The sequence below is a fragment of the Molothrus ater genome, chromosome 12 (assembly GCF_012460135.2).
Source record: "Molothrus ater isolate BHLD 08-10-18 breed brown headed cowbird chromosome 12, BPBGC_Mater_1.1, whole genome shotgun sequence".
Lineage (NCBI taxonomy): Eukaryota > Metazoa > Chordata > Aves > Passeriformes > Icteridae > Molothrus > Molothrus ater.
Window position 1 is genome coordinate 5,971,785 of NC_050489.2, and position 15,305 is coordinate 5,987,089.

Consider the following 15,305-nt stretch of genomic DNA (forward strand, 5'->3'; position numbering starts at 1 on the left):
AACTGGAGACCTGCTAATCAAGCCTGAATTACCAGCTGCTTGATTTTTATAGTGACATAACCAAAACCGAACATTTGGTAAACAAGGATCTTACTTATGAGGGGGAAAAATTGGCATATGGCCATATTCATCTTAATATATTCCTCACTATATTGTTGTGATTTCCTTATCAGCTGATGTACTTCTAGCTTAAGCCATCCACCTAACCCCAAAATGATGAGCCCTGAATTTCTGATTACCCTGGAACTGGAGTCAGAGTAGCCAATTTCACATTTGAGGAGGTTTTCTGATCTACCTGTTGTTCTTGGACCCAGGCAGGAGAATGGCTGATCCATCGCAGCAGCAGAGGGCTACAGGGCTGGGCAGAGAGCACCTGGGGATGAAGGGAGCAGAACACAAGGAGAGCAGGGCAGAAGTGCAGTGAGCAGCCAGCTGGGAGAAGCTGCAGGAGGAAATGCAAAGAGGGACAAGCCCAGGGGAGATGTGGCACTGAATCACCCAGGGAGGGCCTGCTGAGGAACCCCCGGCCCATCCCTTGTGAGAGAGCATCCCTCGTGGAAATGGACAAAGTACCAATTACTGCAGCCTGTCTGAGAGGCTGGGATTGTGGAAGTGTTCAGCTGGTTGCCTTAAGTGTAACTAATTTCGTGTTTTTAATTTTTTTTTTTTCCGGTCTGATTTCTGTTCATTTTTTCAGCTCCCAGATGGCATCCTGTATCCACCGACACAGAAAATAATTTCCCAGTATTTTCTTTAATGAATGACCTATTATGAACAAGCAGGAAAAACCCATATTGTGCAATTCTTCCACAGGAAAACTGATCATTAATATAAATGGAGAGAAGCCCCCAAAATGGGAATCTTTTTTGTTGTTTGAGCTGCATATGGTATTTCATTAAGGTGGCTTGTGTGGGTTTTTTTTTAATGTCTTGTTCAATTGATATTGTCATGGGTAATTATGCTGTTAAAAAGGTAAAGAACAGAAACACAAAAAGATTATTTCTAGAATAATGTTTACAGCATGAAATTCTCAGCTAGTCAGGTTCTTTCCCTTTCTCTGCTTGTTACTTTAGACCTAATCCCCCATTCTCTCAATTCTTAGCATAGAAAATATATACTAAAGCTAGTTCTGTTTCCATTTTTTCACCATCTTATCTCACAAACCTGAAATAATATTTTTCCCTATAAGTCTTAATGTAGTTGCACCTAACAGGAATGAAGGGCACAGGGATGAATTAAATTGTGTTCAGTGGTTTATAGCCAGCCTAAACCTCAAAGAACACCAGTTTGTGTTTAGACATGATCCTGCAAAGCTGCCAGGGGCCACAGCTCAGCACAGGCCAGGCTCTCCTGCAGCAAGTGCAGCCAAATCAGAGCAGCAAAATCCTGCTGGGATCCACAGGCAAGCAGAGGGGTTTAAGAACCAGGAAAACCACAAGCTAAAACACAATTCCTAATATTGTGTAGTCTTGGCAGGAGAGACATCCATGAGGATAAATATTCCCGATTTCAGGAATGGATTCTCAGGCAGTGATTTAGAACATTTAAAGGCCAAGGAAACAAGGGAGAAATAAGTGGCTTAGAGTTAAGCAAGGGGGGGATTTTTCCCCCTGACCACTGGAACAGGACTCTGCTCCACTCCAGTTCTCATCCCTGCTTCTCCCTAAAGCCACAGCTGTGCCCCCAGAAACTTCCATCAGAAGTGCTCAGCGTTGCCTCACATGTTTAGGATGACCTCCCTCCACCATCAAAACATCAGATGGCCAAAAATCTACCTGGAAATCTGGATCATTTCAGACTGCACCAGGATATAACATGAAGTCACTGAGGAAGGAGTAATTGCAAGGAGGGACTGATGGGTATGGAGGAAGGCCAGCAAAAAGGCACAAAACAACAAAAGTGGTGGCAGAAAAACTGGGAAGAGGAAGTGAAAATGGTAAAATGACACCATAATGCTTTACTGGCTCTAAAGCAAGGGAAAATTATTAAAGCATTCATTTATTCTGTTTCAGCCAAAGGAAAAAAAAATAGGGCATAAAAAGAGAAGGAAAAAAAAAAGTACAGAATGTAGAACATGTGAAGAAAAAAGCCAGCAAAGGAAGAGGAAATGAAGAGAGAGGAGAAACAAGTGCTGGAAGTAGAGGAGTGGAAGGTGGGGGAGGAGGCAGCACAAAGAGATCTGATGAACAGGGCTTTTAGGTAAGTGAATTTTATTTGTATGTGTCATTTCCTACTTTTTATTGCATTTCATTGGCAACCATCCCACAGTTCCATAACCTATGGGTGGGTGGGAGGAGGTGGCTAAGAGGGCAGAATGGTAGTTTTTGGCAGAATATTGACATGCCTCGAGTCAGGTCATTACTTGTGGTTGTCATTAGACAAATAGTGAAAGTGGGCTAATGGGGCAGGTGTTTATGAATCCTAGAGGCCAGAGGAGGCTCAGTTTTCACAACCTGACTCACACAGAAAGGGAGAGGCCCAAATTATTCAGTGCAGTGAAAGCAAAGGCGAGCGGTGATTTCAGCACTGCAGAGGCCACAGGGACCCATTTCAGATTTGCAGAATGGTTCTGTCAGGTTGCCTCAGCCTCTCAGCCCCTTTGGAGGGTGGGCACTGCATAGGTTTCTGTATTGGGAGCTTCCTTTCTTGCAATCATTGGATGGAAAATATTTTTCTGTAGTGCAAAATGAGACCCTGACACACAGATCTATGGCAAAATATGACTTTCATAAAAAATGTTCTGAACTCCATCTTTTCTGGATGCTTTTGTTTCTTTTTGCCCTCTGTTTGACTCTTTACAGGCTTTTCCCCCTAATTATCTTGAATTTCAAATGGAAACATTTCTAAAACATACAGTGTCAAATAAAATGAGTTCGGATTTTTGAAGACTTTAGAACACACGCAGTAGCTGCCACCCTGAGTCAGAAAAAATATCCAGTGCTTTCCCTCTGAGAGTGAGAAGAGCAAATGTCTGGGGAAAAAGTGTATGAACTCTGATATATCTCTCATACAGAGCAATCCTTCTTCCCCTGTGTGCTCCTGCCCTCTGAGGATCAGTGTCAGAGACATTTTGATTTGGAGGCTGGATCTTGATCATCATGTTTAGTAGCTAGTGATGGATTTCATTTGCATGATTTCATGTAATCCCTTTTATGGTCCATTTACACTTTTGACCTCCACACCATCCTGTGGCCATGATTTCTGTAATTTCATTACGCACTGTGAGGATAAAATACTTCTTTTGTTTGTTTTAAGACTGATGCCTGGTCATTTAGTAGAGGTTTCTAGTCCCTGCATTTGTAGGAACTGTTAAATGATGTCTCTTTATGTTAGAAATCAGGTTTTTGAAATAAAAAAAACCTCTTTCAATTTTAAAACCTTGTGATCAAGCAAGTTCCTTCTTCTCCTCTTGTGAATCCTTCCGTGAAAAAAAGGAAAAATTCCCAACTGCAACCTGATGAAATTAAAATTAAGTAAAGCAAAAGTAGTTTTACAATGTTCGTACTGCACAGATAAGTAGCCTTAGTCTTATTTTATATGTCCTGTATGGTTTCCATGTGTGTCACATCACAGTGCTGGTTTCAGTCCTGTGAGATGTGGAACAGCCCATTTTAAGGCCATTCTCTGTGGCACAGCTATTAAATCATAAACATAGTAGTGGGAGAATATGTTCACTGAGATCTCTGCAACAGCAAGAGGCAGAAAGGTTTGGAAAGTCCATTAAGCAAATAGGAGTAGGCTTTGTACAAGTCAGCATGGTCAGACAGCAACCTACAGCGGGGTGGACCAGGGTGTGAACTTAGCAGTTTGCATTTCCTTGCTGCTGTAGCTGTCCAGCATCCTCTGTGCAGCCCCCCCAGCCCTGTGCTTTGTGTACCATTCCAGTCAGATTGCTGGGGAGAGAGACAAAGGACTGACACCAGGATAAAATCAAAACTGCTCTGGAAATGCACTGGGTATGGCAGTGTTTGGAACAGTGGTGGGAGGTTAAAAAAAAGAGTTTGACTCTAACCCAAGAATCAAAATTAATGTCAGAGAATTTAATGCAACACAAGGTGTGATGGAACAAAGACTGTTGGGGGGTCTCATTTTGTTCAGTTATGACAAGCATTGTTCAGCACTTTAAAGGAAACAACAGCGTAATGGTTTTCACTGAATTGTATGAAAAAACAGGAGAACTTTAACAAATATCACAAAACATGTCACAAATCAATTGTATTGAAAATATATTAGGTTTCTTTAAAAGACAAGATCAGAAAAGGAAGCAGCACAAGCAGGAGGAGAGACAGCACACAAAGATTTACTTCTGAGTGCTACAAAATATTGAACTAAAAATAACATTAAAGATGAAATTTGCAATGAATCTCAAGCTGCTAAATTCCCAAAGGCTGGGTCTGCCAAAGGCTCTGTTGGTTTCCTCTGTTCTTTTCTGTCTTTATTTAAATATTTTATACAGTTGTCTATGTTCATGTGTAGTGTGAACTGTCATTTATATTTCAGTCCACTCTAAAATGGATCTTAGACTATCTCAAGCTGTGCACTGCAGCCAGGAGTTTGGAGCTGAGAGGTAAGTTGAAGTGGTAGGGACAAATGAAGACTGATATTTAATGTAGTTTTTGTGTACTTTTATTTTGCTGTCATGTATTTTGCCTTAAAACTAATTTGTAATTTTCTGCATTTTGTGACATTATGATAAGATGTGATGCAAGTGGGGTTTCCATTTAGCAAATACATTGATGCATTTTTGAGTCAGAGTGGTTGAATTCTGAATTCTGACCTTAGGCTTTCATGTCTAGCAGTAACAACATGCAAGTTTAAATCTGCAGTCTTAAATGCTTCTCTTTGTGCTTTGGACTTGCCAAGGTAACCTTTTTAAAACAAGACAGTCTTAAGCTTATTTTAGATTCACTTGGGTGCCGCGTGTCCTCACTCTTCACTGTGGATATAGGGCACACCTTTCCCAGGAAAACTGGGACTTGCTGTGGAGCTGGACCCACACCCTGGGAGAGACTCTCCCACCCTTCTGGGGCTGGGGGAGGAAGCAGAGGAGCTGTTCCATCCCCACACAGACAAACTGCAGCCCTGGGGCACATCCAGAGCTCCCCAGTTGCTGCCTGCGGGCTGGGAGCCCCGGCTGGGCTGGGCAGGGGTGGCACCAACCCAGGAAGGGAACCTGGGGCTGCTGCTGCTGCTGCTGCTGCATCCCCACCTGAGCTCAGGCCTGTTGCTGATGCACTCTGCTATCTGTTAGATTTGCTAAGTAAAGATCAGATATATTCAGGTGGGATTTTGCACTTGCTCTACACAAATTTAGTAGTGTTGGACTCCATCAGATCGTATAAAAGAAAGAATCCTTAAGAAATGATGTTGCTTTCTTGCTTCCAAACAGTAAATCATACAGAATAAAAAGTTTAAATAATGGCTATTAGATTAGGAAGTCTAAGAAGCTTTTACTACTTGGGAGCTTTGACTATTAAAAATTGATAAATTGCCATTGAAATACAAGCAGCTCTGCAATATGATAGATCAAAGTTCATTTTTCCCCTAACGCAGAGTTAAGATGAGCAGGCTTACTTTTTGCTCATCTTCATTGCAGATCAAAAACATTCCTTTCTTTTTATTTGAGTGATCAATTTACTAGAAGAGCCCAATGTATATGTTGTGACTGCAGTAAAGTTCTTATTCACAAGCCTTTAAGCAGTAACACAGCTTGCTGGCATTATGCAAACCTCAGAACATCTCAGCTCTGCTCTCCAAAGAGGGTAGTGTGTCTCCTCCACATAATACAGGTGCAAATTGATTAGTTATAGCTTGTGAAGTGATATTTCTTAAAATATTTTGACCATGTTATTAAAAAGCTAACTCTTCTCAGTAGTGCTTCTACATCAAGTTAGCAGAAAGACTTCAGAATGTTGTGTTTTAGTGGACAGTATTCCAAAGAAAGTACTCAAACCACTGAAATGTAAACCTTGGAAAGACTCTTTGCTAGTGGCTTTTTAGAAATCTATTAATTGCATGTCAGTGTAGCTATGTGGGTTTTTCTTTTTCGTGTATCAAATATCTTTGTTACTTTCTAAGCATCTCTAAATCCACTCTGTGGCAATTTGTATTTTTTTAAACCTTTTAAATTAAGTAACACAAAAATATGTAATGAACATGCAACATTAAACACTTTCAAGGGCAGCAAATATGATCACATCCTTCAGAAAATATTTCTGAAATGTGTGATTTCCAACCCACTAACTTACTTGAAAGTTGTGTAAAAGCTGCAGTTGATAACAAGGTCTTGTGTATCTGGATCTTTGGGTAAACACTGTCTGCCAGCATAGCTGGAGGAGACAGACATTTCCGTTTTTAAGATAGTTCTGTAAAGAAAATCCTTCTGTGGGTGTCCACACTTGGCAGCTGAGCTCAGGTCTGACACAGTGTGCACACACTGCCACAGCTCTCATCATCCCAGGAGGAGGAAAAACCTGCATGTGGCCCCAAAAAGGTTCAATCCTGCAAAGCACTTAAGTAGAAAATTAGTTTTAAACTTAAGGGACAATATATTAGTTAAATGCAGACTTTGCTAAAAGATGCAGGATGAAATGCATATATTCCAGAAGGAGGGATATAATGAGTGAAAATAAATGGTATGGGAAAGCATCTATATAGATAACTAGGGAGGTAATGAAGGAATGCTTCGATTTCAGTTCAAGGAAAACTTAAATTTACTGCATTTTATTTCACATTAATCCTTCAGTCGTCTGCCACAGTTTGTGTCCGGCCATGAAATTTTCATCTGGGTGGTGTTATTCTTTGGCACATAAAGATGTACAGTCTCTGAGCCTGATTTGGCTCATCTTGGTGTTGATGACAGAAATTCCAATTTTGTCTCAAAGGGCATGATTGAACCAGTTAACATTTATTTCAGCCTTGCAGAAGGACATATTGCTTCTTTTACATATAAAGTATGCCAAAATAAGATTAAGAGACTTGATGAACATTGCATGGTAAGTCAGAGGCACACAGTCATAGCACTGAGGATTCCTTCCTTCCTGACTCTCACTTCCTTGTTTTATACTGTACTTTTGGTAATGTGTCTGCATTCCCACAGCAATATTCTTCTGGCACATGATAATGCAATAGCTTTGAAATATGCTTTTCATGTGATGTGTGAAAACATAAAATCTATAGATGTGCAGTATACGTGGATAAAAGAATTCATATTACAATATGTAGCTACAAGCATAATAAATGGAAATTGATGAAAAGGGAATCTTTCTACTGCTGGGATTTTAAAGAATTAGACAAATGTGTGTAGTTCAAATAAGACAGAATTTCTGCTTCTTGTCACAGAAAGAGCGATGAACATGTATCAGAAGAGAAAATCAGCTGCTGCTTGGTAAGTACCCTATGATTTTTTTTGACTGCTGCCTTTTGGGCCCTACCAAGTCCTGTACTTACTGTGCTGATCAGGCTGCTGGCTCCTTTTCTGTTATTACATCACTCAAAAAGACGGTCTTTCTTAGAAAAACTAAAACTGTGCCAATGCAATGCCATCTCTTCAGAAATACTTTTATTAATTCATTTACATTGCAAGCTGGAGCTAAATCAGTATATTGGTGGAGACAATTCTAGGTCCAGTCTTTTCATGTTGGAGGCAGAAGAGATTCCCAGAGCAGTGACACTGAATGCTGTTTTACTCTTAGTTTTGTGGGCAGTCATTGGATAGTGCAATATTAGGTCAAGCACATCTTTTGATCTCTATATTTATGCTAAGTAGTTTAAATTCTTATTTTTGTTATTGTTTAAAGAGTGGTAGCAGTAGTAATAGCAGAGGTGTTATTGGCAGTGCCTGTGTCCGAAGAGCTCATTAAAGGACAGCACTCTGGAGATGATGCCCTGTCTGCCTGGAACCAGCAGGACACAGGAGCTGTGTCCCATATGATGAATAACAAAAGAAAGGGTAGTTTACATTCTTTGATACATTTCTGCTCGATTAACCCCCAGTGGGATTTTTACCCCTCCAGTCACATTTTTTTGTTCCTCTAATCTTCTTTTGTATTTGCTCAGTGACCCCAAGCATGTATTTGACTTGTGACCCTATTTCTGTTAATAAAATACAGGCCATCTGACCAGCATTCACACCACTCCACTACAAGGTGATGATTACCTCATTGTAAGTGCTGGGAGTTAGCAACTCACAGGGTGAGGCTGGAGGTTGGGTGGCCTGAAGATAAGATAAGATAACCAATGAAGGCAGCACAAGCAGTTCTGAGCTGTGCCTTCAAAACCAAACTGCAGAACTCCTTCAAAATATCCAATTCTGCCCATAGAACTGCAGATCTCCTTATGTATTGTTCAGCTATTAATTAGTTGATAATGTTTAGGGGATTATGGCATGACAAAAAACGATTATAGCTATAATGTGGAAATTTTCAGTATCTGTATGGGTGGTAGCTTATAAAATCAAAATGATCCTATTTCCATTTTGGGTTATCAATTATAATTATATGCCTCATGAAAAAAAAATGCATCGGCACTCAGTGGCAATAATTTCAGTATAGTGTTTTGAGGCTAAATTAATGCTGGAAAGTACAGGTGATCTCTTTCTAAACAAAGTAATGTTTGTTCTAAAGCACCAGCAGAAATGTTGGGTGGTTTTTTCTAAGAAAAGGCATAGTAATGAACTTATTCATGCTTTCACCAAATCCTTAGAGCATGAGTCTTATGAGAGGCACTGTTAATTGTGTGTTACATGAAAAAATCATGCCAAAGCCATTTATCAGATATGTAATCTGTGTCTCTGTTTTGTGACAGGAAGCCATTATTTCCCCTGAAAAAACAAATCTGTTAAATTTGAACTATTAGATTACAGCAGGGTTAGGGCTGCTTCTGTGCTGTAGAGTCACATCAGGGTCACAGCCCAGTTCTAGAGATGTACTGCAAGAGCTTCATATCTGATTAAGACAAAAAACTGATAAAAATGTAATGCAGACTAACAATATGGAATTATCTGATGGAGTTTGGGGGGATAGGGGCAGGGGGTATAACATCATTCAGTTTATTTGCATATGTTTGTTCTTTCTGCTGAAATCAATCTCTTTGAAGGAAGCAAGAAAACTTTAGAAAAAGAAAATATTATTAATGCTGGTAAGAGAACACAGAAGAAAATCTTTAGTAAACATTTCTTTTCCAGTGTTGATTATCATTCTGTCTAATGTTTATTTTCATAGTTTTCTTTGATCCAAACACAAATAACAATAAAGTTAGCTTCATTTCTTTGAACTAACAAAACTATACTGTGGCCAAATTTGGAACAAAATTTTAAGTGGCGTTTTTGTTTTTCTTCAAAGCCACATATGAGATTTATAGAGTAGATATTTGCATAACTCACACCCTCTCCTGTAAAGGAATGTGTCTATGGCTAGCAGTGATTTACCTGCTCTGGGCCCCCCCTCCCTCTCCTGGAAGGCTGAGGGCTCTGAGCCCTGGGCACGCTCTGGGTGCCAGTGCAGGGAGCACCAGGGCTGGGCTCAGAGCTCATCCCCTGTCCTGTGGAAGTTGCTGCAGTTTGCAGGGCCTGACTGTGGCTCTGTGGGGCTGGCTCGTGGGTATAAGCCCAGATTGTGTCATTCCACCCTCCCTGCATCCCTATCCCAGCCTCCAAGCCAGCCAGAGCCCTGCCCATGGGCACCTCAGCTCAAGGGGAGCCCAGGGCACAGGTTCCACCTTCACCAGCTGCTCCCATCAGACTCTGACAGATGATTGTGTGCTGTAGGCTTGGAAACAACCACATTCCTAATGTAAATATTGTGCAATTGCAAAATATGTACTGCAGTGTTTACCACGGTGCTTGAAAGCAGGCCTGCGTTGCTGGGGGTGTTCTAGTCTGTGCATATTTAAAAACTCTGCCAAATCACAGATCTGCTCAGGAGAGCTGGCAGCACCTGCTGAGGCAATGGTGGAGTCTGTATCTGTGATGGGAAGCATCTCTGCCACCCTGAGATGACAGCCAGCATGTATTCTGGCTGTTCTGTGCAGCTCTCCTGCATGCAAATATTGGCCCTGAAAGTGGTGGAAGTTATGAAAAAAGACCATAAGGTCCAGCCTCAGTCAATCAGCTACAGAAGAGCCATATGCTGGATAAGCTGACTGCTTTAAGTTTTCTCAGGACATGGTACAGAAACATGAGAGATGCTCAGGTTCTCTAAAACTCTGTATTTTTTTGCTCTCCCATCACATCACAACCTCTGCTTAGCCTGGCTGAGCAAGGGCATCCAGTCCAATGATTGATTGCCTCTGTGAGCAGATCCAAATTTCACTCTTAAATCAGCCAGCATGTGGTTGATGACAGGGACAGAGCCAGCCCTCATCACTCCCTAAGCAAATCATCTTCCTCTTTACTGTAAATTTGACCAAATTAAGATTTCACCATTGAAAGAAGTGTCAGAATTTCCACCAGGTTCACATGGAATTTGGATTTGGCCATTGACTTCTAGGTGCAATTGGCTTCTTAAAGGGTTACTTTTAAATAAGTAGATGTTTAAGTGCTTCAAGACATTATAAAAATAATAGCAAATGCCAATAACATGACTTCAGGTATTGCTAAAAAGTGTCATTATAAAATGGGTGCTTTTAAGCTTAGTTCAGAACTAATCCCAGTGACTGCAGGTGACTCACACTTGAGTAAGAATGAAAATTGGGGTTTTGAACTATGTAGAAGAGTTTTGACTGAACCTTTTAAATTTCTTTGTGAAGGGGGAGAGGTGAGGTGGGCATGTTAGTTGGGAGTTTTGGTTTTTTTAATACTTATAAAAATGCCAAATAGAAAACAGTTGTTAACTTATGTAGTTTGTTCCAGTCAAAATAAAGTATTTCTGGTCCTAGAGGAGGGAGCCCTGAAGTGGTACCTAAAGGTCCTGCCTGAATTTGCAGAGCCCTTCCCTTTAAAAGATCATCTCCACTAAAAGCACAACCAAAAAAACTTAGTTTCCTTTTTTTTTCTCTTTCTAACACTATGAAAACAGGAGTACCAGATCTGATACTTCAGTTGTTGTGCAGTTCACTCCATATGAATATAGTTAGGAATGTGGGACTGAAAACACTTCACACATCCAGGCTCTGTTTCCTCAATTGCTGGCAGAGGTAGGGTAGGTACAGAATGAGTCCTCAGCAACATCCACTGCAGATGTCCCAAGAAGCAAACCTAGAAAAGCTAGAGAGTTTCAGGACACCCATCTCTTGATGGAAGAGTGGGAATCAGCTCACTTCCAAAGTTCATTAGCTTTACATTTTTACTCAGTGTTAAGTAAAAAATACACAGAAGTGCTGACTGCTAGAAAAAGCTCTTGCCATTTCTTGCTGTGGAAGGAAACAGGGCTTTGGCATGGAGAAGCAGAGTCCCCTGCATTCTGCAGTCCCTGAGGCTGTGTGGCTGTTGGACAATTCGGAGCTAAGCACAAAATCATGCTCAGTGTTCTTCCTTCCTCCCTTTAAAAAAAAAAAAGTTTCTAGCCTGCATTTCTGCCAGGATGAACAGAAAGCCTTGCAGATGGGTGTAGACACATCTGCCTGAGCCCGCAGAAGCCTGAAACAGCAGCAGTGAGGGGTTTAATGCTTGGAAACTCAAGAGGGTTGGCTATGCCAGGGCCAAAAACTCAGCATGTGTTACAGCTCAAAATAAATGGCAGTCCATGTACAAATAAATAGTATAGAGCTTGCTGTAGTGGTGGCTCCATTTTGGAGAGGTTTGTGTTTGGTTTTTAATATTCAGCTACATCATATTTAATGATCTATTATTTCTATATTCAATTAAAATATTTGCAGTTATTGTGAGAAGCAGCTTTGCCACTGATGGCCCAGGCTGAGGTGGGTGCAAAGCTTTTGTGGTGCCTGGAAAAGGATGTGGGTGCTGTCCTGGCCCAGCTAATTGATGTAGAATATCTGTCTTGAAAATTGCTCTTCAAAATGTAGCACCACTGTGCTCTTCACATGTAGGGACTGAACCAGGAGTTGTGGCTCCAAACCCTTGTGTCGTATGGTCCCATGGTGATTCCTCTTCCTTTATCTCCAGTAATTTTCCTGTGCTGAGTCTGGTCTCTCCCTTCTGCTCAGCAGGGGGTGGGTTTGTTCTTTTTCTTTGTTCTATTAATTTTCTCATAACTACTATCTACTATTTTCACATAACAACCACTGTCAAGCTACTAAAACAGTTTTGAAGGATATTAAATCCCCCATTTTAGAACAATAAGGAAAGGGTTTTACTAAATAAATACATAAAGCTTCTCTTAGATCATGCAATAAGGAAACTGAATATAGAGCTAAAGTTCCCAGCACTTGGGAGGACAAAGGAGCAGTTTACTACAGAGCTTTTTCCCAACACCCAGAGCTCTGATGGTCCTTAGAGGAAATAATAAATCTTTCTCTTTGTCACTCTTCTCTTGGTTTCTTTTGTTGTTTAGGAATAAAAAAAATTAAATGTCTAGGTACTACTTACAAGGCAGCTTCCCTGATGTTTCTGGTAGTCCAACCAAGGGACAAGACTGTGTGTATAGGAAGGGGAGATGAACAATTCACCTTGTAAAGGAATTAAAAATAAAAGTGGAAATCCTTTGTAAGAAGAGTGGTGAGGATTATAGCTGCATGCTTTCACTAATGACTTTACAAACATTTAGCCAGAGATAACCCAGAAATCCAGTTGCACTTTATTTAATATTCAGATAAGGACCATTCACCTGCTGTTAAGCTACAACATCTACAATCATTCTTTGAATACTGATAATTATATGAAGCAGACTCCCCTAGAGGCTGGTAGTCTAGTCTGGATTCACCTGGAATACAAAGATGAATAATATTGCATATTACATGCACCCAAGTAGTTGCAATTTATAGAAATGTCCATTTATACTCCTGAAAAAAAGATGTGTATTTCCCTAGGGGCACAGTGTATGGTGATAAAAACCTGTGTGTGGGGACAGTTTGGATTGTAACTCCTAGCAAGCCTGTTGATTAATTAATAAACAAATAAATCATTATATTTAGCCAGATCTCTCACTCCAAGCCCATAAAAGAGAAAATGTTAAAAATTAATTTTGTGTGGCTCACCATAAGGAAGGGTTACTCAGAGACACCAGAAATGAGTATGAGAAGTGGCATCCAAATGGCTCAGAGTCCGTGTGTGTGTACATTTTTAAAAGATGAGTAGCATTAGGAATCTGCTCCCATCTCCTCCTCCTTTCCTCCTCTTTCTCCCATCAGGTGCCTTGTCCTTGTTCTCCCCTCTCGTTTGCTGATGGCTGATAACACCTTATCTCCACCAGGGAAGCAACTGGGAAGTTTGCTCCTTCCTCACAAGACTGAGGGTATAATTAGAACCACGCACCTGCTCAGTCCTCCAGTGACTCAGTTAGTCTACATCCATGTCAAAATCCATGCTGTGAGGGTAATTTGATCATCTCACTTACTTTTTTCATATGCTTGATATGAATAAACCACCAGAACAAGCCTCCGTTGAGTTGGTTCAGTTTAATCTCACAAATTTGTGTCAACTCTTTGTTGCCAGAAGAATTTTATCATTTGATCTCATGGTTACACTTTAGTAGACTTTAGTACATATTTTATTTCACTCTCCAGAATATAAAATTCCATTCTTGTGTCAAAATCATCTCTTTATTATTATCTATTTATATTTCTGTGATACTTACAGGCTTCAGCTGAGATCAGAGTCTTGTTGTACGAGACAATATAGAAACAAGCAATAAAAGAATTCTGGTCATAGGAGCCTTGTAAGCTGAAAAAAGGCTGGGAGAAAGGAAATATTGCCCCCCTTTTACAGATGGGAAGGTGAAGCTCTGACAATCTTCCTGTACAAGGCAGAGAAGTGTCATACAGTGATAGTGGAGAGTTCTGGAAAAGCAGCAAAGTCCAGAAACTATCTAAAATAGAGGTGGATTTAAACCCTAATGTACTGGCAAGCATCCATACAAGTTCAAGTAAGTTATAGATGTACACTGGTTTCATTTGCACATTCAGCATTCCAAAGCTCCCTTGGCCTTCTCCATCCCTCTTCATCTCCCAGACCTCCCTTCAAAGGCAGCTGACACCACTTTTTGATGCTGCCTTCTTAGGCTCATAAGAGTGTGTTTGCCAGTGCTTTCACTCTAGCATTTAAAAAAAATTTACCTTGAGCCCTGCAATGCCACAGGGGTGTCAAATCTCTCTGACTGCAGCAGGCTCAGCAGAGATACATCAAGGCTCTCTTAGACTCTCCTTCCCAACATGTGAAGGGCAATGCAATCTTTTTGTCCTTGAACTGAGCCTGGAATCTCCTGCATTAGAATACTTTCCCTCTGCTGCTGCCAGAAGACCCTGCAAGATCCCAGGAAAGCTGTGGCCAGCCCAGGATATTCACTCATGACCAAAGCAGCAGAGCAGCCCTTGGGTGTTCCCTGGAGACAGCAGAAAGGAGAGGAAATGGTAAGTTCACCATCTCCCTTTCAGAGATATGACTAAATATAGGAGGGGAGCCTGCCAGGAAAGGGGGCTGTGGGTGTAGCAGTGTGTGCAGAGGTGCTTGTGCTCCCCTCAGATCTGCTGGGCTCTGCTTGGCGTGCTCAGCTCCTGAGATGAACTCCTCACCATCCCCACCGTGCCACTGCCTTCTGACTAAATACCAGTTCAGACTAATTGTCAAGGATCAGATAACAGGAAAATATTTCTATTTGACAGTCTACTATTTTTCAATTGTTCCTCTGTTACATATCTAAGTAAACATTTGTTCCACTTATCATTTCTGAGCAAGAGACATGAATCATTTGACTAGTAAAACCACAACGACAGCTGTTGCTTATTAGAAACAGTCATCTTGTTCAAGGGCCTGCTATGGAGGAGTTCTTCAGGAAACTGTTTCTGCTTTTAGTGCTTTGCAGTGCAATGAAAGCAAAGTTGTAGAAATTAGGGCATTTTTGTTTCACTGATGTGATTGGCAAAACACCCAGGCACATACACACACATGGAACAATCATTACAGCTGAGCCCCCAAGAAACAGGAAAATACCCACTTAAGAATACTACTAATGATATAATACTTATGGTCTTTGTGGCTTTTATACAGAACTCTACATTATAGTGAAACAAAACTAGATTTAAGGGTCCCTTGGTAAGCAGGTTGTATGTTTGGGATTTTGGTGTTGGATACAATATTTATACAAGTTATTATGCATGTAACAGAAATATGTTTTGCCATTCATGGTTTTTCCAGCTCTCAGGAACAAATTAACCTTGGCTTCATAAAATCCCTGGAAGCCAGTCATCAGTGG